General features: G+C 40.1%; 1 protein-coding gene across 1 annotated transcript in view; it reads right to left on the bottom strand.

Moving 5' to 3' along the window:
* Positions 1 to 21,049, bottom strand: part of slc20a2 (solute carrier family 20 member 2) — a 43,837-nt gene extending 22,788 nt beyond the window's left edge. Inside the window, exons 1-2 of the mRNA XM_053324693.1 lie at positions 20,916 to 21,049; positions 20,070 to 20,331 (exon numbers count right to left, since the gene is read on the bottom strand). The gene's annotated coding sequence lies outside the window, so the exon portion shown is untranslated. The remainder of the gene's footprint in view (positions 1 to 20,069; positions 20,332 to 20,915) is intronic.
* Positions 21,050 to 23,181: the final 2,132 nt, after the last annotated feature.

Here is a 23,181-nt window from a genome sequence, read left to right as displayed (position 1 = left end):
CAAAAATAAAACATACAATACAATTATAAGTAGGATGTTCTCCAATCTGAAGCTCTAAAATCTATTGGTTTGTCAGAAAAATCATTTGCACCATTATTAGACTAAATAAAATTGATTTTGAACCTAAAATTATAATCTGTTAATTTTAAATTCTATTTAATTTGATGGTGTTTTTTTTACAACCTCTTTACCACTTATGAGAAGGGTTAGACAAATATTAAATTTAAAATTCAATGTATTGATGGTAGCAGACTTTGATGGACTAATACAAGTCACTGTGTAAATGTTTAATCCAGGGAACACCACCACCGCATGAGGACCACACAGACAAACATGGCCCTCCACCAAGCTGAACCTGAGATCCCACAGAGGAAACAGTCTGTGCATCAGTCAAACACGTCAGTACAGCGTGTGTGTAAAGCAGGAGAGGAAAGATGAGAGTGAGTGACTTGAGTGTGGGCGTGCACACGGCTGCCAGGCCTATTTAATCAGGTCCACAATTTTCTAAACAGGGAAACTCTACATGACAGCTGCAGCTGATGCTAGGTCCATTCTGAAGACCTTGTCCTACACTGTAACACATGAACACCAGTGCACATGCAACCACTGTCGGTTATGCACATATAAACTATTTTCTACAGAGCTAAAACTTCAAGATAAATTTGAATGGTTAACTATGCAGTTCTCTTGTTAGCTGCTGTGCTACAGAAGAACGTCTGCATTTCCTCAGTCCTGTAAGAGGGTTTAGAGTGAACTACTCTGAGGGGAATATTAAAACAATAACAATGTGTTCAAGATTCATCTGTGAAATCTGAGGATTAAAAATTGTTTCCTCTGTCTGGGTTTTATTATATGGTTCTGACATAGCTTAAGTGCCTCAAACATCTGTAAGACTATAATAAATGTTTTAGTAAACAGGTTAAATTTAAATTAATGTCTCAAGGGTCTCAATTTGTCCTCTCTACACAGCTAATTGTAACTGTGTAGGTTGTGCTGTAGCTTAATTGCCTTTACAAAGTACTGAACATGCATGTGTTTTGTGGAGGAGAAATCCAAACAGATGCACACACATGAAAAACATGCAAGCTTCACACAGAATGGCTCCAGCAAAGGTTTTGTAAATAGCAGAGGCCACAAATTGTTACACTTTTTAGGTTTGCTTTGAAAAAAATTAATGTAAGAAACTTCTTAACTTCAGATCCACTCACCATCTTCACCATCATGACATCTCAACACCCCAGAGAACGAGCAACTGTTTCCACAGAGGAACGCCTCCTTAAAACTACGGTCAAAGGTACAACCGCACATCCGAATCGAACACCTGTCTGCTAATTTCATTAACAGGCTCAACATCTGGTGTGTCTGCTGTGACATCTGAAAGCACGCCTCTCTTTCACAGTTTGAACAGGGAACAACACAGCCTGGTTTATATATTCTCACAGATAAAGAGAAGCATGACCTTATGTCCTTGAATAGCAAGTCAGCAAATACTATCATGTCTTGCTTTATACATTGATTTGCACAAACAGCAATCATTCAGAACACAGTACGTGCCAGGGATTGAGTTACAGATTAACCATATATTAAATGGATTTCTCGAAAATGATTTTATATGACCTTCAGTGTGTTCGAGAAATCCTCAGCATCTCAGACTGCACCGTCAAGCTATGTGTTTATCATGCTCCAAAGAACATTCCGAGTGACCTTGTAACTGCAGTTTAATCCTTTAATATAAAAGCATTATAAGCTTCACAATTTAACAGAGTAAAGTACATTGTAAAATAAGTTGCAAAAAACATTATGCAACCTACTTGAAGGCCTTCTTTTACTTTTCATTTCTGAATAGCAAGGATCATTTGTGAGCAATAATGATCATTACTTTTTCGCTATCTGGGTAAGATTGCACTACATGATTATGTTGTAGTTTGCTGGCCATTGGGATACAGAAGAGGCAAGAAAGTAATCACTTAGGAGATATGTTTGAGATGATATGTAAGTAATGTTACTGTAGTACTACTCACATGGGGCAGGCCACAGTATGACGTGAATAAGTAGGAGTATTGACCTTTAGTTATCATTCAGATCTCACAGATTGTACATCAGCTGCTTTTGCAAGACAAGAAATAGCCAAAGGGGAGTTTCATGATTATCATTTATAACACACCAAAAATACCAAGAAAAATACTGCTAACTGGTTAATTTCAAGTTGATGGAGAGCTCTGTGCATATTTATAAATATAATGAGACAATTCTTTTCCTTCTCAGGGGGCAGCAGCTTAGGTTAAAGTGTCTGAATCACAACAAGGCTGATGATAAACAGATTAAAACAGCAATAACAAAGCTTCTCTAGTCAGCTCAGGTGCATATTTTATACAATTTCTGCACAAAGTGTGTCTAGGCCGCTGTCCAGGGTGCTGATCCTGGGACCACCAGGGATGTGGGACCTATCCGAGATTATGGCCGTTGCTCACACTTTGATATATTTTATGACACAGTTAGATGGCCAAGGGGATTTAATGTTGCAAGTATTTTCAAGCAATATTGTTGACACGATCCATGTATTTGGGATATACTGAACATCCAAGTGAATAGTAATTTTAAAGGTTTCTGAGGATTTTTATATACAAGTAATTACCATAGTTAAAAATGATCTCCAGTAACATATGTTGTATCAGAATACAAATACATCTCCTGGGAATCCATGTGATAGAGGATTGGCAATTGATATTAATTCATAACATTGAAGTTTTCTTTAAGAGACAAGTAAGCACCTGGATATTTGCTTTTGTGGGTATGTTGGGTATGTAAAATACAAAACTTTACTATCTGGAGGCAGCTGTGGCTTTAAAGGATGAACATGTCATCCGTTATCCAGCTGCTTATGTCCACAGGTGTCCTTAAGCAAAACAGTGAATCCCAAATTGCTCCCAATGGGCACGTCAGCCTCTGCCTCCACAAATATACGAGTGTGTCTGTGTGTGTTGGTGGGTGTGTGTGTGAATGGGTGAAAAAGAAGCTAATTGTAAAGCGTTTTGTCCACTGAAGTAGTAAAGAGCTATGCAAGTGTAGCCCATGTATCATTTATCATCTTAAAATCACTGTGAAATGAGTTGCTGTCCCTTTTAGGTAAACTACAAACACTAAAGCTTAAATTACTTGAAAGTCGCATAGTCTGTGAGGCAACATGCTCTTGAGGATTATTTCTGGCAGACACATTTTCTTCTAGTGGGTGTCAAGACAGTTCACATAATGAGGGCACTGGCACAGAAAAACATGAGGAAACAAGGCTAAATTCATGCTTCACATTGTCTATGCTGTAATAAAATCATCTAATGGACAAATGCAATGTATTACCCAACAGTCATTTTCAGATTATCCAATTCAATTAACTGCAGAGAACGTTAACTGTCCAGCTACAGCGCAACCTGAGCCAGGCATTTTACCTGTTACAGCGTCAGCCTCTGGAAGCATGTGCTGTGCTCCCTGAACTGTAAAGAGAAACCTGTGTGCAAACTGCTTACTGTGAACACTTCTCTAATTGTTTGCTGCTGCTGCTGCTGCTGCTGCTGTTCAATGCTCATTAATCTGCCTGAGATGCCACTGCACCACAGCCACAGCTGGTGCAAAACACTGTGTCACGAGCTACATTCTGCATTGACACGCGGCTGCACTATCCACGTACCGATTCAACCCCTCCTCCCCCTCTCATCAACTAACCCTTCCCGAGGCACATGCTGAAAGGACCAGAACTGGCACATACATGCAGCGTCAGATGATGACTCACAACAGCATCCTACCAGCACTGGCTAATTGTTACACCTGAAGCATACGCAACTGCAGTCGGTGCCTCCAAGGACACAGGCTGCAAAAATCTACCAGATAGCTTACTAAGTTAGGAGTAAGAGAAATTAAGACGAAGGCAGGCAAGTAAGAAAACCTTACAAGTCTGGAAATCAACTCCACTCACCTTCATGTCTCCTCACATCAGTGGGAAAGTGGTGGAAATGAATGAATGTCAAAGACAAAACAACAGTATTGGGGAGAAAAGAAAATGGGATTGGGAATTAAATTGGGGGTGAGCATGTGATTGACGAGGACAAATGAAGAGAACAGCTGATGACAGGAGGAGAGAATGTAAGAAAAAAATAGGAGGGAAAGAGCAGGCTTAGAGAGAAACCAGCAGGTTGTGGTGGTGTTGCAGGAGAGAGAAGGAGAGTGAGCAAGCTACCAAAAGAGAGCAACACAGAGAGGGAGAGAGAGAGAGAGAGAGAGATAGATAGCAGCACAGCCAGCCGAGTCTAGACTGCTTCTTAAAGGAAAGTATCCGCATTCACAGCACACGCCAACCAATGACAAATGTCGATGAGATGCCGATGTGTGCCGCTGACTGGCTGTCAGCGTGCGGAGAGGATGGACAGATGGAGGAGAGCCAGCCAATAAATGCGGAGGAGAATAACCAATCGGGAGAGGGGGGGTGAGAGGGAGAGGAGGTGAACCTGTGTGTGGATGTGTTTTCCAGCCGGAGAAAAGCATGCAGACGGATCAAGGGCATTCAGAGCACTAGCCTTCCCTTCATTACTCTGGTCACAGCACAATATAATACAGTATCTGCATTTTAGCACCTAAAGACTGATCAGCATATTTAGTGGGAAGCAACAGTGCGACAAGCTGAGGATTACACAATCATCCATGATGCTTGTAACTGCATAGAATTCATTATGATGAAAGGAGCTGGACAACTTAGGGATATTTTTCTTGGTAACACAGAGTCTCATCACACAAGAATGTGCACCATCTCAACATCGTTTCTTGGCCATGAGCCATCCATCAGTCTCTCTGCCACTATTTTCCCTTTCAAAGACGTGCTGAACAGTATGCCTTTATGTCACTCTGTCTCAGCAGGCAGAGACAGAGACTCTCGTCAACACAATGAAGAGTGTGGACCAGAGTCACTGCAGACTCATTGCTTACAAAATACAAAGCAGAGCCCCCACGTTCCTCTTCAACAGTTCGTCAATACTCACCAATAAAGCTATGAGAAAAATCCTTCACACAGACGTCATCTCTGACATATTCACAGGCTCGTCTAACAAACTAGTCTATAGGCAAAAAAGCAGAAGGAAGGTTTTTGTTATAACGGTACTTGTTTTTCACACTTTGGGGATTTTTTTTTTATCACAGATTAGCCACGAACTAACTGTATCACATGATTTCTATCTTGCATTTTTCTTCTTGACTTCCACACAATCTTTGCGCAATTTTCAACACACGGTTAAAAACAAACATTACTTACGTACACCACTGAAGCTAAAGCAGTGTCTGGTGCCACTGGTGCAGCTCAGGTCTTGTTCCCATGAGCTCTTTTTGTTCTCATACTGTACACGGACTAGAAAAGGGTTGATAAATTCATGTGGTCGGTACTGTTCAGAGCTGATCTTGTATTTGTTTGAGTTCCTGTGGCTTTCTCCTCTATTGCCTCTCACTCATTCTCTCCCTTTCTGTACCCCAACTGGCCCTGCCTGCTAAAAAGCCTATCTGCGTCAGCTGCACCTGCTGCCTCTGACTCTGGGCTTCGCAGCAGGGAGGCGCTGTCTCCTAGAACCCAAACACACACACACTGTACAGTGTTAAGATCAGTCAGCCTCCATGAGCAGGAGGGGGTTGCTTAAGAATGACAACAACAGCATGCATGACTACAAAAGAGCATGTCGCTCTCAACACCACCTTCAAAGGCTCCTCACACACACATTTCCATAAATCCTTTCACTCATTCTGTTTCTCTCTGCTGCCGTGGGTCTGCATTGCAGCACTAAGTCAGGTTGTCAAGAAGCAAATAAGTCTGGTAATCCTTTGGATTGCTTCTGACAGCCATTAAAGGCACACGAGAAACACATCAAAAAACTCATGTGTGCCAGCAGCTAAATCAATAGTTTCCCTAAACATTTTTTTTGTATCTTCTGAGTTACTCTGGTAGAGAAGAGTGAGCATTATCCAACTGCCTCCTTGCCATCACTACAGCTCCAAGGCAGCAATCAAACATCTTGCAGCACAATCCTGCCTTTGAAACAAAATCTTAACTTTAAGCTTCATGAATATTTATTTTGCCTTTATAGTGTATTTAGTTTTAAGACAAGGAATGACAACATACCTGATTCCTTTAAATGTTAGATGTCAGACTTGGTTGTAGGTTTCATTTATATTTGGTAACACTGGATGAAAAAAAACTTCCTACAGTTGCACATAGAGTTTAAATACATGGTGTGTGAATTACAGCAGTTCACATCTGGCTGGGATCCTTTCTGGCATGTCATTGGCTATCTCTGTCTCCTGTCATCTCTCTACTATCAGCTATCTAAAAATAAAGCCCCCAAAACACGAATTCAAATGAAATTCATGAATCAAGTTCTGAGTGTTGTCAGACTCTGAACAAGTATCCAAGCCTTCAACCACACTAAAGCAGGCCATGCTACAACAGCAAACAATCGAGGTCCCCTCTGGCTCTCAGTGTTGAGTAAGCCTTATGTTTAAATACTCTTTTAAGGTCAGCTCTCTCTGGTTTCACTGGAGACTGTGCACGGGTTTGACTCCCTCACTCTGAAATGGCAAAGTGACTGCTGTGACTCCTCCCTGTTTGAGTGTCTGTACGACTGTTTTAAGTAACTGAGACACACTGTACTGTCCTGACACTGTTTGTATTGGTTTCTATAGGGTCCAAAAAAAGGAAACTGATTTATAGTAATACAATGAGAGTAATTAAAGAAAACATAAAACATACGCACATAAATTGGTTTAACAATGTAAAAAGACATGAATGTGTACAATACCAACAAGTAGCCTTTTTTCTTATCATTAAAACCATCAAGGATTTGAGATGTTGATCTCACATCCAGCTGCACTCACACACATAAGTGCATTAAAAACCATTATGGCTAAAATAGCAGTGACATAAAGGATGCAGTGCCCTAAATAATGCTTTTAGACTGGCAGAAAGTATTAGTCACCTCTGAGAATAAACCCTGTCCACAACGGGGATCCTAATTGACCAATAAAAATGTGCGTCAAAGATGAATATAGAGCCAACTACCTCATTTCAAACAGTAAGGGGTCCGTTTTTTGGAGGTGTTTTTGGCTCACGTTCACATCATACGACGACCGAAACAATAAAGGCACTTACCAACAACTGTGGCTTTTTGAGGTCCAGTTTTCTTCTTGTTCTGCCAACTGTCACCATGTTCCTGAGTGTAGGAGTCTTCTTACCCTTGAACCTCTCTCCGTTTTCCTCTCCTCTCTCACAACCCTCTCACAACCACCCCCCCACCCACCACCACCAGTGCTCAGCTTTGGCCGGACAGTTCCAGTTCTCTTCCACGAATCAGCAGAGATACCCAATTGCAAAGCCTGACACGTTCACCCCTGTCCTTCCTCCTCTTCCCCTCCTGCCTTGCCCTCCTGATCTCTTCTCATCTAAGGTGTGAAAATGGAGAAATGTTGATCTGGCTGTGCGCTCACAAATCAGTGCCAGGACATTCAACCTACCTACCTCTTTCTCTACTGCTGAGGCTGGTAATCTATTGTTGGCATGGTCTGTGGTATTAAAATGTGTTACTGGGGCAAAGAGGGTGCTGGCATTAGTGAGTGCTGAGAACTTGGAGCAAAAAGGGTAAGATACGTGGTGAAAAGGAACAGGTACCGACATGATTAATTATGCTTGAGGCTATGCCCACACTAATGGGGACAAATGTATCCTATCCTCGCCGTTTTGGCCTTCCATCTACACTAAGCTGCCAAATAACCAATGAAATCTTAATGAAAGCGGAGCCCCAAGTGGAGATCTGAAAATGCCGGTCTAGAGTTGTAGCTTGCACAGAGAGAAATGTTATTTTTTAGAAAAAAAACACAACTAATGTACGACTGTCATGTGACATCATTCACACTGGTGTCACATGATCCACTTGAGAATCTGGGCTTGCTTTAAAAAGAAAAGAAAAAATAACACGTTGACGGATCGCTGCAAAGCTCCTAGCTTAAGGGGTCTTTGTATATGGACCAGAAGAGATTTAAGCGTTATTTCAATTTGGATTGGTGAACTATTAATATTTATGTACCCTTTCATAGTATTAGCAGCATTAGCAACATGGTGCTGTTGGCAGAACAACATATGGTAAAAGGTTAAGGAAAGAAACACAACAGACTGATGTGGACATAGGCTTTCTATGTCATGGCTGTAAGAGTTTGAAGACAGATTTCAGGGAAAAAGACGAAATTATGCATCACGTATGGATGAAAACAAGCCGATACACCAACTGTGGCTATTTTTCAACCATACTATAGCATTGTATTGCAAATTTGTTTTTACTAACTGTGTGTAACCACAATGTAACAGACATTTGCGACCTTGGATGACCGTGACCCCACATGTGAGGTTAAAAGATGAGCATAAAAAGGGAAGAGAGAGAGAGAGAAGCAGATGGATAGAGAGAGAACGAGAAAGAGTGAGAAAACATTCCTTCCTAAGCTGGATCTAGCGGCCTGTGCCCTCCTGCTCTTAATCCTGGCTTCCAGCACATGACCCAGCTAACAGTATTATGGAGTGCTTTGATTAGACCTGCTGCTGTGCGCACGTAGCGAGCGACGTGGCAGTGCTGGGGGAACATAGGGTCCTGTACTCTGCCACCACTTTGCAGGAATGCCAGGCTTCTGCACTGCATTAACGACACGTTTAACCCTAACGTACACAACCTACACACAGCGGAAGGATAGACACGAGGCTTGCCGGATTAAGTCCGCAAGTCAGTGAGTCAGCGGATTACCCAGGCACTGTTATTCTAGGTGAAAACTAAGAGTAATGCTCAAAAACGTGCTGTTAGCATTAGCCGCAAAATGAGTTGCAAGAATGGCACTTAAGGTGGTCATAACAAGGGAGGGGAATTTCACATGACGACTTCAGCAGTGGGCCTTAATCGCATCAAGTGGTCTTGCAAGGGAGAGGTTTATTTTTGAGTTTATCGACAGCCTTAAGATTAAGGGTTGTTTTTGAAAGTCAATACCTGACTGCTGATTATATTGTTTACACAGCACAAGTATGAAAAACTGTCAAATATGAGTAAGAACTGCATGATTGGTTGATTCCTCTTTGGTAAGGGTCTGATTTTATATGTAAAATATTAAAGAAAATGTTTTATTACTATTTTAAGGAAAAGTTTAAGCTCATCCACACCGATATAAACTTGTTTAAAAAGTGCTGGTTTCCTAATGATACTGAGCTGCAACAGGTACCAATGTCAAAAGTTTTACCTTTACCCAGCCCTGGTCAATAATCATCATCGCTAAATACTGAGATTAACAACCATGTAAACTAAGCTGTCCTGTTGTTTATAAAGAAAGGGGGAGGGAACTGAGGCTGGTCAACTTTGAAAATACTATAGAGTAAACTGCTGAGGAATTCAGCACAGCATGTCTACACTTCCCTCTAGGGAAGATATTTCTGCAGTGTTTTGACAACAATGAAGCCTAAAGCAGAGGTTCTGGAGGTAAACCACAGAATACATTAACACAAATATGACAATCTTACTCAATGAAAGGCCCCGTCTGTCCAACTGTAGCAAATATACGAGAGGCATCAAATCAAAACATGAGTGACAGGTTGATTTTGAAACTGTGAAGGATGTTATTCTGTACAACAGTAGAGTCCATTCTAGCCGAGAGAATTTTGAATGACAAAAAGTAAGTTTCTCTCCCAACTGAACAGTCCAAAGGCAAAAATTCTGTCAGTGAACTGAACGCCGCCGAAATCATAATCCTCAATCCTGTCGACAGACTACAAACACAGTATGGCAGGAGAGTTAGTTCCACTACCACTGCTACTACCACTGAAGCATGAATGAGTGCATCTTAAAATTACACAGTTTCGTCTACCACATGTTTTTTTTCCGGTTGGGTTGAACACTTACAACACATGGTACACACACACACACACACACACACACACACACACACAGACAGATTTAAACCTCAAGGAGTGGTGTACTCATTTCTGCAATTTTATGACAAGCTCTCAAATCAGGTTACACCCAGACACACCTGATAGTACACATAAAAATGAATCTGGGTGTTGTTATGCATACAATGTTCTAAAATATTCAATAAATACCTCAACTGTAACATAACCAAAACTTAGTGATAGAATAACTTGAAATGAATTCATTTCACAGGTAGTGTCTGTATTGTTTTTCTTTCAACTGTGATTTATTCCAAGATATGCTCATCTACCAAACACTCCAGCATTTCAGACTATTGAACAACATTTTTATAGAGCCGTCTGAACTGACTCCAGGGAGAGATATTTTGGGCACAGCATCGTTTGAGGCTGTGGGTGACATGTGCTACTTTCTTTGTGTCTGACTGCTGTCACAGCATGCTCAGCGCTAAACAAAACTCAATTTGACAAGTGGTCTGCTGGTGTTCCGGTGATGGAGGGCAAATGGGGAAGGGGAAGGGGGTTGGGCTTGCCTGGGTCACCTCTAATCCTTGTGATAAATAATGTCTTTGAGACTTTTCCACCAATCACGTCAAATCATGTTGCCCAACCAGTAGGGGGCACAATAAAAAACAAATGCACCCGATTTGCTTATATACCACTTTAAGTTTAGATGTATGGAGTGTATTCAGTGAGAATTGACACACAGATCACTGATTAATGGTAAAAAAAAAACCATGAGGGTATCGTCATTTTCTTCTCCACTGCTGTGTATGCATTAAAAGTCTAAACACTAAAGCTGTTCTTGAAGAAGTTACTGCAACCTTACTGTCACCTCCTGAAAACTGTGGGCTGCAGTTGTTTTCCAAACTCCATTAAAAGTTGCTGAGATATACAGACACCTCTACTAAAATAACTCTCTATTCTAAACAACAAACATTTTATTCTGCCACCCCCGACATGACTTTATACAACACAATCATTGCAGTATAAAACAGAGCTCCATTACTCTAGAATTGAATGGGAAGAGATCACTTCATGTCTCAGGCTATATGCACCCACAATCCACTAGTTTCAATTTGCCTCTTCACCGCCACGCTTAATATAATACAGCGAGACAAATCCCAACAGAACAAACAGTACGAGCTTCTGACTGAGATAAATATATGAGAAGGGTCAGCTTTCTCGTTGACAGAAAAATAATGTGTCCTATTGTATAATTTGCGAGTCCCAAACGGACGTGTTTATGTGCAAATATTACGTTGACAGGTTTGTTGACTACGACTCAGGCTAAAGCTGGGTAAGCCTTTCTTGTGTCACTGAAGTGGTGGTGGGGTCACTTACTCTACAGCCATAGTGGGGCTGGAATGTGTGAAACATTATGAAGATGTCATCGCCTGTTCAGTACAAGGAACCCTGGAGATCTTTAATGTTATTTAACCCTCGTCTCCCATACTTTACTGGCCTGACATTACCCTAGAAAAAAAAGCATGTCTGCTCAATGTTGTAAACTCTACTTTAAGTGTTTTCCCCTGGGTCTCTTGTAGTACAGGAGTATTTTTGGTACTAGTGCATTTTCCAGGCTCTGTTTCAAAGTGTTTTTCTTTTCTATGTTTGGACTATCATAGATCTAAAGAGGACCGATTATACAATTTACCATTATTAACTGCGGAGGATGAGGGCACAGAGACTTGTATTAAACCACTAATCATATACTCCCCGTTGTATGAAAACCCTGATTAATTCATCTTTAAAAAGAAATTGCCTCTAATACTGTATTAGGCAGTCCCAGCTTGCTAAAGTTTAATGACATGATTCAGTGCAGTCATCTCACTGTGTCATCACAATAGTGTTGCCTCGATACTGCACAATTAAGTGTCATGTAGGTGAAATGAAGATGTAATTTACTTTAAAATACTGACAAATCAGTAAGGCAAACAGAGTGAGTAAAAATATTGTATTTCAAATATGTTATGAACCAGAGGCGTTATTATACCGTATGCAGAATGTAAAATATCAGTTTTAATTAAGCCAATTGGCATTTGGGGAGTTAATATTGCTTCAGGGATTTCTCTACAGTGTAATCAAAACATTAACTCTACACGTGGAGGCGCTTTCTTTTTGTACTGTCAGTCACACAGAGACACCACCATGATGACATATATGTATCATTTCAAAAACCATGTACCATGCGAGGGTGAGAAAGTCAATCAAAGTAGATATGGCTGGGCAATATAGTGATATTGATATTGTAATATGAGACTAGATATTGTCTCGATAATGTAATATGTTGATATAATGTTGTGTTTTCCTGGTTTTAGAAGCTGCATTACAGTAAAGTGATGTAATTTTTTGCCCTTACCAGACTGTTCTAGCTAGTATTTGCTTTGACCCACTTGGTCATAACATCAACATTACTGATGATTATATATCAAAAATCTTATTGTGTAAATATTTTTTGAAAGCACCAATACTCATTTGTACAATATAGTTGTGCTGTGGGTTTTATTTCATGACTATACAAACATATGTATATTGTGTATATTGTATTTAAGTGTCATTTCAGTTGAGAAAAGATAGTAAAATATTAAGAGAATGTGATTTTTATATAGTTTGAAAGTTATGCAACCGCACCAGAACTCAAGAAGCTCTAACAGCATCACTGTCAGGTGACCTCCTGACACCCTGTCAACTAGCATGAGGGATGTGCTTTGGCCAACAATACGTGTGTTTATTTTAAGTGTCTCGATGGAAAGATTTGTGGCGACGGTGTGTAAACCAAACAGCTCACAGTATGTACATTCATTCCACTCTTATCTTGAACAGAATCATTTACGGCTAATTGCCCAGCATGCCATTGTTCAACCTAGCTAATCCACACCCCTGCAAGGTGGCCTCTGGATGAATATCATTGGACTCTATCTGACAAGCTGCTCCCCACCCTGTAGCTTCGTTTCTGAGGTGTCACATATCCACCACTCGCTCTTGTTGCTAAAGGCAGTCGGGAGGGGGAATGATTTGGCTAGAAATAGCAGTGTCACGAGTGTATGCAGTGAACAGTCAGCCAGCTGCTCATCCTTACATGGAGCCCTGCCCCATTCGTACAATCAAATGCAAAAGAGGCGGTAACATTATCAACACAACAGTAACGACCCGACGTAGACAGGTCGATCTCTTCTCCCTGAGACTTGTCACACCCTTCATTACACTCCGGTACAGGACTAAAGAGAGCTGAGTTAAAAAGGACACGTGAGCTCACACCTGTTCAAACATCAAGATTTTTACAAACTCAGAAGAACTTTCACATGGACAAAAGAAACCTCTGAGCCCCTCTCCACATGAGAGAAAATGAAAAACACATGCCTCATTTATAAGGTTAAGTCTGCACGATTAAATAAGAAAATATTTACACATAATTAGTTTATGTTAACAATGAAATCACAGCATTATCGCTATGAAAGTCCAAGATCTGGTTCCAACAGTAAAAAAAACTTTCAATAAGCATACAACTGGTAAAGCAACAAAAAGGGAGTGCAACTAAAAGAAATGTTAAAAAAATAAAAAATAAAAATTGTCTAGCCACCCACACACACCAGTTTTTCCAGTCCTTTCCTTAGTGAAAAGAAGACTCGCTTGGAAATCTGTGGGATACTTGTAGGTAGCAGGAACGGAGACATTTATCCATCAAGCATAAAGATAACAAAACATGTCATTTACAGTACATGACCTAACAAATCCCAAATGCCAAGAATAACTTTTCCCATGCTTCTCTTTCAGTATTTCCTCCTTTGCTTTACCATCAAAAGTTTTCCAAATCCTTAAACTGACCCCAGATCTTAGTAGCAGAAAATTATGACTCATTAAAGTCAAACAAGGCCCGGGTGCTCCTAAACAAATGGACTTGGGAGAGAAGAAGGGGGGGAAATAATGTCCATTCTACCTTCAATAAATAAGACCACAATGCCTCCCAGTTCAGCAGTAAGCCTGCCATTAGCATAGTTAACACCAGGCCAGCACCCAAACAAGAGACGCTCTGTGTGACAACGCTTTGATACAGACCCTGCCGCTTACAGAAGGCCACCAGAAACACTACAAAACGGCTCTCATAGCCCGAGTGGAGAGGACAAACAGGGCCAAAAGCACACAACAGGTCAGAGAAAATGATGCAACAGGCAGTCACACGCTAACTATGGCAGTAAATGGCTAATTGTGTACATGTAAGTTGATCTGAGTGTCTGTGGTTTTGTCCTTTAAAAGAGGGCCATAACCATAGAGGTTTAAAGATAAAGATCCATACAAAACAACAGAGGCTTTCTTGCTTTCACGTGTTACCCTTCCCAGTTTAGATGAGGCTAAATGCTTCAAAGCCTTTAGACAGGAAAATTAGCCAGTGTGATTAAATAACTGAATCAATCCTAACTGTAAACGCTGATTTTTGTCAAGAAACTTTCAATAATACCGCAACCATTATGTAGAGATATGTTGGTATTATGAGCTATTAAGACTCTCTTTTGGGTCAAACAGGAATGCAGGCCTACGTGACAGTGGTAACACGGGGGACAGACAAGTATTATGAGATGCCAACATTTATCGGTTGTCATCTTGCCTCTAGACAGGAGTTCCCCGAAAGCAACAGCATGCATATACATGTACATGAATACAAACCACTAAATATTTAAGAATATAAATGTGGCCACAAGTATTTTTCAGCCCAAATAACTTAGATCTTGTTAAGTACTGAGGCAAAGCTAAACGAGTGGTTGTAAAGTAGTGTAATTAGCTGAAATGGTTTTGATTATTTACCGAGGCTTTAATGTTGCCTTGCCCCCGAAGCAATGCTGAAATGTAATCTTCAAGAGACTCACGGAACTGTGATGTCCGAAAAACTTTGTTTTATTTGTTTTCCGCTTCATTCACCACCACTGACAGCTTGCAGCTTGCATAATATGCACTCATCTCAGTTCCCCACAACAACAACAACAACAACAACTACACCCGTCACATGCCGACCTTTCCCGCTCGTCTCTGTCCACCGTGTTTGTTTTGACCTTTGTGAATAAAAAATGAAAAAGACATGTTATCAGCTCCACATGATCAATGACATGCTTAGCCAGGTTTTAACGCAATAACATGGATTAAGCAATGCTGGTGCACACAGACATGCAACACAGGCAATCACTCAGACATGCAACACAGGCAATCACACATACACATGTACACACACACACACACACACACACACACACACACAGCACGAAGATTCCCACTCTTTCTGTGCTATCATGTGATGTTGCCATGGCGAGGAAGGGCTCAGACATAACAGTGTGATTGTGCTCTGAGGGCGAGGTGGGACGATCAGAGAGACAGACTGTTCTCTGACTGTGACACTGCCAGCCCCAGTGCCAACTGTCTTTCCACCCACAGAGTAAAAGACACACCCACTGGCAGAAGGGCCAGCCTGCACGGGGCCCTACCGTCATGGAAACCAGCTGACCCCAGCGCCTTTTCCATACTTTTTCTTTCTTCTTCTTCTTAGTGTCACTTCACAAGACCAAAGTCAGTGTTTGTTGTGCTGCTTTTCTTCATGTTAAGTAAAGTTAAAGTTCATTAGGTTTTGGACAAAATAAGCTGATAAATCACAAGATATTAGCATATAGTTACATATTGTATCGGCATACATGTCGGTCAATAAATAAGGAGATACTACAGCACAGAAATGGGATTGTTTAAAAACAGTGTCTCCGTTACATTACAGTCCATTACTGTTCATCCACAAGAGGGCACTGACAAGTTTTTTCGTTTGTTGTTTTTTACTAGTTGAGCTACAGTATTTTCTAAAAAATAATAATAATAAAAAAATTAAGGGATCTTCACCAACAAATGTGTTTTTAAAAAGACAATTGACTAATATTTTGTTTCTAAATTCTTTAAACTCAAAAATACACATCTAAATATCTAGTACATGTGTAAAATTCAAAGACACTTTATGATATAACATGATATTTAACAAAGCAAGGCAGCAATTCCTCATATTTGAGAAGCCCGCAATGAGCAAGTATTAGCCATTTTTGCTTGATCATAAATTAGAATTGTTATTTAATTAATCAAAAACTGTTTTCAGCACCATTTCCCTGAATCTAAAAGTCAGGCTTTGGACTACATCAGAGCTCTGGAGTCAAGTATCACACCTTGTAGGTCACTGTAGTGTAACTGTATAACTAATAGAGAGAACACAGACTATAAAGTCTTTGAGGAAAGGGTGCACCCTGCACAGAAGGATGCTTTGAAGTAACGTGGTGTGACCTGCGCACTCATGGAGAACATTCTTGTCAGAGGCCTGTGAGGTGAATTTGAATAGATGGCATAAAGTTCTGAGAAACTGGACACCGGTATTGGCCCTGTACCCAGAAAGCACACCTTGATGAAAACTGGTCTGACACTGCTCTCTCAGCATCATGTTGAACATGACAACATTACGCAATGTACACATACCTCTTCCATGCATACGCAGAGCAGCCTTTCCCTCCCCTCCTCCACGCCAGCTTTAGCGCAGAACTGCCAAAACACAAGCTTAAAGCTGACTGCTGTTTAAATATGCACTGCTCTGTGTCTGTTATGAAGCATTTGGATTTATGGGTTAGCATAAAAGAGACTATTGACGGTGTGGTCTGAGCTGTGGCTGCACCCTGTCGCCACGGAACTGGCAATTTAGTGTGAATCACTCTGCTTCCATTGTTTTTTCCAAAAGGATTACACTCACAAAGGGCAGGTCAAAGTACAGTCAAAATATGAATCAAACCTGTCCCCAAATTATCCTGTGAACCTATACCAGATAGTGATTGAAACATTTTTTTAAATTACGGTTAGGGTTACTTCTGACCTTATGCTTTCCTTTTCAACAAACTGGACAAAATGAGAAAATGAACAAAAAGCATTATTTTAAATAGAGCGGCTATGATTAGCCAATTGGCTAGTTGATGGAAAGAAAATTATTCTGCACCTATTGTGATTATGAAAGAATAATTTAAAGGACCAGTGCGTAGGATTTAGAGTCATCTAGTGGTGAGGGTTTCTGATATCCTAAAAACCTGTAATGCATCAGTTTTCTAGCTGATTTCCTCAACGTGTCTTCAGTTTGAAATCATTTTCAAGTATCAAGTCAAAGAATAAAAGGTGATAAACAGTGTTGAGTCTGATTGTTGAGCTGTTACAAAATGGCCTGGGGCTCTCTTGCACTTTAAACAGAACATGGGGGTTAACTGAAATGTTTCTTGGAAAGCAAGTTCCCCAGAAAGTCTGGCAGCTTCAAATGCAAAGCAGCAGATTAAACTGTGGTGGTGTGCAAGAACTTTAAACCGTGAGAAAACTTGCAGAGCAGGTAATTTCATTATTATTTAAGCACGCTTCATAGATAGGTATGTTTTGAAACAATATAGGGATGGGAGAGGTGCAGTCTTTATCACAGAGCCTCGACAATAGAAGCCATAGACTGTGTCATGTGGAAATGTTCACGTAAAGCATAAAGCCGTGTAAAAAGAAGGAAGTCATTAATCCACCTATCTTATCGTAATATGCTTCCATATCTGTCTTATAACTTTTATGGCTAGACAAGATATAGCTATCAGTGTATTTGGTTCTTCCACTTTACAAGCCCCTGCTGAGTGAAAAGCACTGATGTTACATTTTCTCCGCAAAGCTTTTATGAGATAGAAAAACAAGAGGAAAACATTCGAAGCAGTGGCAGACCCCAGCATTCTTCTTCTTTCTCACTCTTATCATAATACGCCGATTAATCATTAACTCACAAACCCCATTCTGAACACTCAAATGGTATGTGCTTCCACTGCCTATAAAGGCCACAGGATAAGATAGCTTTGTTGTGGGGAATGTATAATTTAAAGAGTAAGATATAATATGAATGTTGAATTTGACATGTGGGTGGACAAACTAAGCAACATGTGATAATATAGAGCTGCAACAGTCAACTTGCAGATTAGCTGTCAACTATTAACTTCATTGCCAACCATTCTGATGATCAATAAATTGTTCAGTCTTTTTTTAAGATAAAAAAGGTACAAATTCTAAACATTTTTCACTATTTTCTCATATTTCATACACCAAAAAAACTAATCAATTAATCAAGAAAATAAACAAATTAATAAATAATGAAAATAGCCTTTAGTTGCAGCTCTAATATAATGCAAATTAGAACAAAAGCCATATTAAAAATTATTTGTGAAGCTAATACTTGCTGTTTTAACTCAACACTATGGTAAATTTTGTGGGGTTTGTATTATTCTGCAGGGTGTTTCTGTTATTCTTTCCATGGCCCCCGCATGTTCACTGTGCATATGTTCCACTCTGTGTGGTTTTTCTAGTTGGAAAACAGATATATCACGTTGGTAATGTAAGAGGCTCCCCTCGAAATGGCTGCAGCTGCCTCAGTGGAAGGAACATACAGTATGTCTTAAGAATTGCCGAGATGGCACCAGTGAAGATGGTTGTCATCCCTCGAGCTTCAACCAAAAATGTACGTTCTTTTGTATTTTTCTTTTTGTTTTGTTTTTGCTTTTCCTGCATCTGCCTCTCCCTTATCTTCCTCATTTTTCTCAAGTCTGTCTTAAAATAGTCAGGTGCTCCGTGCACATACGAACACAGAAAGAGGTTTACCTACTGTAACCATTCCTGCTGTTCATACTGGCTTTTAAAAGATCCCCTTTAAGCATGTTTTAAATCTGAGTGAAGCCACACTGTCCACAAAGTCAGTCAGTACAAAAAATGCATTTAAAAGTTTATCTGGAGATTATATGAGGCTTCAGCGGTTGGAGTTAGTCATATCAAGTGGATGTCTGACACATTAAAAGTATTTTTAGCATCATATTCACTCTTTGTGTTTCCCTGTTAAGCTGTGGTAGAAGTATAGTAACAAAAAAGGGACTTTAGCACTAAAAAGACTAACAATTGTGATTTTGACTTTGACTAATGTGGATATAGCTGAAGCTTTACATTTGCCTAAAATATATTTTTAAATACATGTTTTGCACAGAATGAGGCTTGTGGGTTTTGGCCCTCCCATCACATTGTAAGTGACTTATGAACAGGTGTTTCAATGGCTTGTATGAACAGGAGGAACGATTATGGCAAGAAATATCTATTTCATTTGGGCATCTGACTGTTTTTTTTAAGACAGACTTAAACATTTTTTGAACCCATCATAGTCGAGCTTGAGGAAGCCAGATTTCACTGCTTCCCCGCACTATGTTGCTGCCCTGTATCTAGAATTGTCCGGCTTACCATCACAGATGTGTATCTGTAGGGATATATGAGCCTTATCTTCAGACTTGTTTCCCATAGAACCAAAGATCATCCACGGTCAACATTCAAGGTCGGACACCAGCAGAGGAGTCTGAACAATGAAGCCCTTATTGGAGATCAAGGAAATGACCTGACGCATGAACTCTTGAGGTGTTTTGGATAAGACAGCCCAAACTTATTGGGCAATGGGGCGGCAGTTGTTGTGCACAACGCGCATGCTCAGTTGTCGACCCGCCTTGTCGATAGCTGTCTTCTACTCGGTGTACGAAAAGCTCAACGGAATGAAATGAACTGAAGTGATTAGCAGTTAAACGATTAAATGCTCGTTGAAAGCAGCGTTAGCCCTGGCTTGGCATTGCTTTTTCAGTTTAACATATTGGTTCAGACGAGCAGACAGTGAATGTGACCTGTGGTGCTATTGTGATACTCACACACACACGTGCACAGCTCCATTCACCAGTATAGCAACAATGTTACGAGCACACACGTATCACAAAAATGTGACCACTTCCTCGGCGAAATGCAACATTTACAGTCATGTCTGCCAAAAGCAACGTGAATACAAGTGATAAAGCTGCGTGGATACGAGCTGCAGTAGCTTATTTTAATACACATACATTTGTATTTCACACTTACCAGGCCCGTCTCTCCTTAAAACGCAGCAGAGACGCTCGCCGCAGGGAAATGGGGAAGGAAAGTGGCTGAACGCGACTGAAAGCCCGTCGAAGGTGAAAAGACAGGGGCAACAGGGGTTTTTTGCGAGACAAAATGTACTTACCAACGAAATAGGACACCACAAGGGGAGAAATGTGCTGTGCCGTCTCGCCTCCACGCCTCTGTCTATCTCTCTGTGTATTTTCCCAGAAGCGTTTCTCCGTGGGCTGCGTCGAAAATGTCACAGATTCCTGCAGTGGCTGTCGTCCACCCGGAATAGTTACCCTCGCCTCGACCGACTCATGCGACCATGTTACCCCTGAATGTCGCCTACTGCTCTCATCCGGGCGTTTAGGGATTGAGTTGAACACAGCTCAGGATGACAGCTTTGGGATGAAGGAGGAGGAGGAGGAGGAGGAGGGAGGGAGGGAGGGAGGGGGTTGTAGTGTGCTTGCTTGTGAGTGAGAGAGAGAGAGAGAGAGTTGTGGTCAATCTGTTGAGGGCATGGTGACACCAAATAGGGGGATAGAGAGCTAATAATACTTCATTCATTAATTCATGTGTTAGGGCATATCTGTAAATGATTCAAATGCGTTTTTATAGGTGTTTTATTCGAACCTATGTGTGCATCTTAAATTTCACTATTCAGAATATATTAGACAGGTCAATACATACTGCAGAAAATGTTATTAACAGCAGGAATATTTATTTCCAGTATCCAGTTTGCTTTGAGTGTTAAACACACGCAAACGCCTACTATGATAATAATTGTTATATTTCCCAGAGGCAGATATGTAAATAGTGTAGTAATATTGTAGAATATTACTATAGGCTATATTATAATATTAATCCCACACATTATAGCTTGATAACATAATATATGAGAAAAGCCCCCTCCCCTTTCCCCCCGTGCAGAGCAGAGGAATCCGTCTGTGCGAGTCTGTCATTTTGGTAGAAAATCGCTTTTTACCCAGATGTTTCCCCTTCACCTCGCCTTTATTCCACGCCACGCAGGTGAAATGTGGGTTGTGTGTGCACCTCATGATCACTGGGTCGAATGGTAATGTTTAATCCGTCTAAATATTGCCGTCTATTATGGCCGTGGCCACGTGCGCAAGGCATAAATGTGTTATGTAACCAGTCGAGCCAGTCAACAACAGTGTGTGGGAGGGAGGGAGGGAGGAGGGGTTGTAATGGGAAGTAATTAAACCAAACTTTACTGTGTGATGTACATCTGCAGGAGGCTAGAAAGCAAAATATTTATCAGTTTCATCCAAAAATATTGTTAAAAAATCTTTTAATATTCAGATTTTCACTTTCTCTTTCCCATTGTTTGACTTCAAAGTGTAATAGAAGAAAAAAACAACTGACCTTTTGAATGATCTCATAAGCTATATAAAGTAGTGATAATGAAGCTGCTAGTGTGTGTGTGTGTGTGTGTGTGTGTGTGTGTGTGTGTGTGCGTGTGTGTGTGTGTGTGTTATCTGGGAATCAGTTTCCCTTTTGAATGATGTAAGTGTCTTGATGACAGATAAGTCTGCTCCGCTCAGCCAGTGGTTGGAACAACTGACTCCTACTAACTGACTCTATGCAGAGTTTCACCCACGCCTAGTTGGACCTGCTTACTCTACACAGGGCTTAACAGTCATATAATATGTCTCAACCTACACAGGGCCACAGATTTACAAACAAAATCAAACAGTATTTAGGTTTAAGGTCAATTTTCTCTCTCTCTCTCTCTCTCTCTCTCTCTCTCTCTCTCTCTGCATACACTCCTAGTAACAACAAATCAATCAGGGGTCTGTTCCCCAAACAAGATTTAAATAATCCAGGCTAACATGATCTTGTTCATCACTTGCTTTCATTGGTCCTTCAAATGCAGTTTGAGTTATTAATTAATGATGTTATTTTGATTAACAGTGTGCTTAATTAAAGGCAACAAAAGCAGAGAGCTACAATAGAAAATGGTATACTTTCCCTGCAGTACATATTTTTAATCCAGGTGTAAACAGTGTACTCCTTTAAATCAAGGCTCAATACTTTTTTTGCTGAAAATAATATGAAAGTAAACCTGGGATTATATGTCCATATCTCCCACATACATTTGTCTTATTCTATTTTACGTTATTCTTCCATTTTATACTCTTCAAAATCTATTTAAATGTCTCTTTTTATACAAATTTCTTGCGTTTCTTTTACATCTTAATGCCGTTTATTTTTTTATGTAAAGCACATTGGCTCATGTTGTTGTTGAAATGCTCTATAATACACTTACCTTGTGTTTTTGTTTGTATTTATGATGCAAATAAAACAAACTTTTTAAAGGACAAGTCCCCAACATAAGTTCACCATTAAATGACATGTTTTCAGTTTTGATTGACTAGTTCGCTGACAGCATCCTAAACTAAATTTTAATTGATTATTTGTTTGAGTGTACGTGTTTGGTTGTATATTTTATTAAACATGGGTAAAGTTGTCTTTATTCTTAGTCTTATCATAATCCAAATTATGTTAATTGTTTTCATCACATCTCTAAGAAAATGAGTCAGTTAAAAATGATGTCATGTGGGTTCAACCCAAAAATCCATGGTCATAATCTAGCTAAATAAGCATGATTTTTTGCTGGTTTGGGCTGAAGGACTGACAACAGCTCTACATAAATTTAAGGGATGTTTTAAAGACCTGAAGAATTCAGGCTTGTGTCAAATAATCATCAATCAGATATCGACAAACGAAGAACAAAACCTTAGAAGTCTATTCCAGAAGCAAAATGTGGTTTAACTAATCCAGACTAACTGTTAATTCATCCAGCTAAAAAGCACAGCTATAGGATTTTTTTTCCTGCATGAAGTACTCTTGATCAACAGTGGAGAGCCATAACCATGATCAGCTCTCTAATGATTGGTTAAGTGATGATCATGTGATTGCAGTTATATTAGGTAAGGCCTTTGGGAAACCCCCCCAGCGTGTACCATGGCAGAGTCATGGACATATGTGTATTCCTCCACAGTTACTTCTGCTGATGTTTTTTTTGTTGCTTTTTTTTGCTGTTAAACTCTGAATGCTGCTGTGTACATGATTATACAGATTTAACTGTATGGCCACATCTAATTACAGAGTGTTTGATAGACAACCAGACTTTTAAAAAAAGTTTGGCTTTAATATTCAGACTTGTTCCAATTTAAACTCAATTGATTGTTGCAGTAAGTATACACAGTATATTGTCTGTACCTGCA

The sequence above is a fragment of the Scomber japonicus genome, chromosome 9, assembly GCF_027409825.1.
Source record: "Scomber japonicus isolate fScoJap1 chromosome 9, fScoJap1.pri, whole genome shotgun sequence".
Classification (NCBI taxonomy): Eukaryota; Metazoa; Chordata; class Actinopteri; order Scombriformes; family Scombridae; genus Scomber; species Scomber japonicus.
The sequence above is the reverse complement of the archived record's forward strand: the minus strand, read 5'-3'. Positions and strand labels throughout refer to the sequence as shown.